Source organism: Marmota monax, unplaced genomic scaffold, assembly GCF_021218885.2.
Source record: "Marmota monax isolate L192 unplaced genomic scaffold, Marmota_monax_Labrador192_F-V1.1 WCK01_AAM20220418_F8-fsc00001, whole genome shotgun sequence".
Taxonomy (NCBI): Eukaryota; Metazoa; Chordata; class Mammalia; order Rodentia; family Sciuridae; genus Marmota; species Marmota monax.
The window spans coordinates 41,822,899-41,827,500 of NW_026693777.1; the positions used below are offsets into that span (position 1 = coordinate 41,822,899).

General features: G+C 41.1%; 1 non-coding gene across 1 annotated transcript; it reads left to right on the forward strand.

Moving 5' to 3' along the window:
• Nucleotides 1-1,514: 1,514 nt before the first annotated feature.
• On the forward strand, nucleotides 1,515-1,587 carry Trnav-cac (transfer RNA valine (anticodon CAC)). The gene has a single exon. It is a non-coding gene; the product is annotated as a tRNA-Val (tRNA).
• The last annotated feature ends 3,015 nt before the right edge of the window (nucleotides 1,588-4,602 follow it).

The following is a 4,602-nucleotide window of genomic DNA, read 5'->3' on the forward strand; positions in this document are numbered from 1 at the left end:
TATGAGGGGCCAAAACACACATAAAAATGTTCTATATCATCATTCATCAGAGAATTATAAATGAAAACTATGATGAGATCTCATTCCATATCTACCAGACAGGCTCAAATTAAAAAGACTGTTTATACCAAGCATTGACGAGGATGCAGAACAACTGGTACTGTCGTACACTACTGGAGAAATTTATCAAGTCATACAAAATTTTGGGAAAACTGTTTGGCAGTTTCTTTAAAAGCTAAACATAAATGTACCACATAACTCAGCCCTCACACCTAAATAAATGAAAACATAGGCACAAAGGATAATGTATGAGTGCTCATAGTGGCTTTGTATATAAAAACCAAAGCCTAGAAACACCCCCAAATGTCTATCAACAAGTAAATAGATAACAAATTGTGCTACATCTAGGCAATGGATTCCTACTCAGAGCAAACTATTGATTGAATGGATGCATCTCAAAATCATTTGTACTCTGTAAAAGACAAATGCCCCTCAAGAGAGACAGAGAGAGAGAGAGAGAGAGAGAGAGAGAGAGAGAGAGAGAGAATGAATACATAGTGTATGATTCCATTTATATAAATTCTAGAAAATGTAAAGAAATATGTTGTGGTAAAAGTAGACCCATGGGCATGGGGGTGGGGGGAGGATGGATTACTAAAGGTTACAAGGGAACTTTTGGAAGTGATGGTAATTATTATCTTGATGGAGATGATGGTTTCATGGATATAGATATTTGTCAAAGCTCATTAAATTATAGTTTTATATACATAGTTTGCAGTCCATGTGCATAGTTGCTTAAAAGAAATACCTTTTCTGCTCATCTTCTGGTTTTAATTAGAAAAACACTGTGGTGGAAGCTCTCTCCTTGAACAGCAGCCTGGGCTTAGGACGGCAGCTCTGACTCCCCATTCTAAGCAGCATTTTTTTTTTTTTTGTACACCACAGGCTCTAAACAAACGGAGTGCTTCATATGCTTCATCTTACATTCAGCTAAAGTAATAATGACCTGTCCCAGAACTGGAAAAATCATGTTGGTTGCTAAGACATGGAATACTTGGTCTCCTATGTGGACTCTTACTAGTTATTTTAGTCAGCTTTGTCTCTGTTGTGTCCAAAAGACCTCACAAGAACAGAGGAGAAAAAGTTTATTTGGGGGCTCACAGTTTCAGAGGTCTCAGTCTATAGACGGTCAACTCTATTCCTCGTTGCTGGAGGTGAGGCTGAATATCATGGCAGAAGGGTGTGCTGGAGGAAAACAGCTGGGAACATGGCACCATGAAGCAGAAAGAGCTCTGTTCAACAAGGACAATATATAAACCCCAAAGGAAAGCCCCCAGGGACCCACCTCCTCCAACCATACCCTACCTGCCTACAGTTACCAACCAGTTAATCAGCCAATCAGTTTAGTGTTATGCTAAACCATAACACTAGTCATTAGCATAATTTTACTATCCTCAACTTTCACCCTAAGTGCTGATTTTAGAACCTCCATGTAAGAAAAGTATTTAAAGGGCTGGGGTTGTGGCTCAGTGGTAGAGCACTTGCCTCACATGCAAGAGGCACTGGGTTCAATCCCCAGCACCACATAAAAATAAATTAAATAAAGATAGTATATCCATCTACAAATAAAAATATATTTAAAAAAAAGAAAAGAATTTAAAGTTGCCTTTGGGGTTTTCAGAGCAACCCCATGGCGTGACTGAGGCGAGTATTATTAACTATACTTGACAGAGGAGGAAACCATGCCTCAGTGAGATTGTGACTTGCCAGTCACATAGCTAATAAGGGACAGCCTCCAAGGACCCAGAGCTTCAGACTGCATGTCTAGTACTCCCTGAACCATATCACCACCTCCACATGTTGCTTATCAGAAAAAAGCATTGCTTACACCCTGGATTTTCCCTGAGTCTCAGGGAAAACTCTCATGGCAACAACCACATATTTTCACAATGGAAGCAGAAGCTTATATAAAACCTAAATTTATAGGGCTGGGGATGTGGCTCAAGCGGTAGCGCGCTCGCCTGGCAACTCCTAGCTCTTTCTTAATATCATCTTTTTTTTTTTTTTCTGTAAGTACAAAGGAAAATATCTAAAGCCAAATACGGCAGCTTTATGATTCACTCCCAATCAGAATTTATTTCAATTGACAACCCAGCTAAAAGTTATCCAAGTTAGCCGTAGGGAAGAAGGGACACAGAAGATGCCAAATTATGAGGCTATGACTTCATAAACTCAGAGGAAACTAAATCCTGGACAAAGTATCCAATCAGGCTGGATGCACAAGGAGGGGTTTAGTACATATCTAAGCTCACCATGTACCAGGTGCTCCTGGGGTATCTAAGCATATTTTATCATCTGCATACATTCTAACTGCAGCCTTTAATAAGGACTGGGGGATTTCAACTAGAAAATGGACAAATTTTCTTTTATGGATTAGAGCATTTCTGTATGGAGAGGTAGGTACCTATAAGGATAACTGTCACTGTAAATGTCTATAAACAAAATATTCCCAATCTATTAACCAACACATTGGTTGACACTAGAAAACATTTTGCAAAGACCACCAAAGATGATGGGCACTCTAGTCACTGCTCAATTCACCATTGCCAGGCACTTAACCAATTAAAACAACAAATGTCACTGTCCCTGGCAGGTGTGACAAGTAAAATAGAAACCATTCCATGTCTGACCCAGACAGGAGGCTGAGACTGGTCATCCCAAATAGTTAGCATGCATATATTTGAAGGGAGAGAGAATATACCTGGAGACACGGCTTCTATGGGAACATGTTTCCTGCCCTGACATAAGTCTAGCCTGGCAATTTCACACATACAGCTTCACAAATAAGGTAACAGTCTCAGTTACCCTGACCGAGGCTGGAGAGTGGACCTAAGTTCTGCTGTGTGGGGCTGCCATGTTAATGCTCACTGGTTCTCTCACTAAAGTCAGCTACAGCATACAAAGAGGCTTCCAGAATCAGGGAAAATTAGGGCTCCTGGGCTATACTAGGTAGGTTGGAAATGGGATGAGTGACTACTGAGAAATGCACAGCACAGAATGCCCATTTCTTTTGTTTGGCAGTCCGTGCATTTCAGAGAAAGAAGGAAAGCCCAGTCACATTATAATCCAGGCAATTTGGGTCCTTGTTTGCAAAGTCTCATCCAATAAGCACCAGCCTGAGGCTTGGCCTGTGGATTTGTTTGGTTGAAAGACCAACCAAATTGTTGTCTTTTTAAATCAAGGACTCATTCTGCCTATACCTCCAATTTCCTCCCTCCTGGCCCAGTAGCAAACCAGGACCATAACAAACAGGCAGCTAATGCTCTGCAGATGAAAGAATGTCAGGAAAATAAATAAATTTGCTCTCTCCTGTTGCATTCCTTTCTTTAAGGGAAGAAAACAAGAGAGGAAGACTTAGAGCTAAACACAGAGATTTTTTCCAACAACACTTATCTTGCCAGCTCCTGCCAAGAATCACTGTCTTTGAAAATTCTCTCAGGCCTGAGTACAGGATGAATCTAATGCCACGCTGGCTCTGTGCAGAGCTGCCATTGAATTTTTCAGTTATTTTCCAGTTGTCCAAAAGGAACCTGGTGTAAAATGCAAAGCACCCTGGCCAGGTGGGAGGAGCCAAGGGTACACAGAGCAGTACTGTTTCTTCCTCAAATGTGTTTTTGTAAAAACCCTTTCCCAGGCATAGAAGACTTGCTTTCTCTTAGGACCTTGAATGCAGAACCTCTGGGGATGGCTCTCTGAATGGTGATTTGCAAAGGTTTGCATGGAAAGTCATGCTTGAGACCCAAGAAGGGAACCATTAGCAGGAACTCCAGCCATTAGCAGAAATAGTTCAAAGGCAGTGTCTTTCTACCAAACAAGCCACATTCCCCAAAAGTCTAAAGCAGTCTGTTTACAGATGGCAAAAGTGAGGAACAGGTACAGTTAATTGATTGTCTAGGATGTTCTTTATGGTGTCGATCCTACAACCAAGACAAGACTCAAGAATTTTAATACTGTTCCTGCTCAGGGGATATTATGGTTTGGATCTGGAATATCCCCCAAAACTCATGTTGAAATCATGGTCCCCAATGCAGCAAGGTTCGAAGGTGGAGCTTTTAGGTAATGATTGGATCACAAGGGTTCTGACCTCATCAATGGATTAATCCACAAAATAGTTAAATGGACTACTGGGAGAGGTAGATCTAGTTGGAAGAAGCAAGTCACTGGAAGCATGCCTTGGAAGGGTTTATCTTGTCTCCAACCCATCCTTACCCGCTTCCCAGCTGTGAAGAACTGAGCAACTTTCCTCAACCACACCCTTTTGGTGTTTCTGCCTCAGAGCCAGATGAATCCTCTGAAACTGTGAGTCCAAACAAAGCTTTTCTCCTCTAAATTGTTCTTATCAGGTATGTTGGTCAGAGCAATGAAAAGCTAACACAGGGAGTATATCAGATGTGATTCTAGTAGCACAAGTCTTTCCTACTACTGGTAGCAGGCTCACCTCAACACAGTTTTGTTGTTTTATTTTTTAATTTCCATTCATCTGAACCTAGTAAATATGGCAATCAGGGATTCATGAGCGTTGAAGAGCTGCTAAGTCAATAC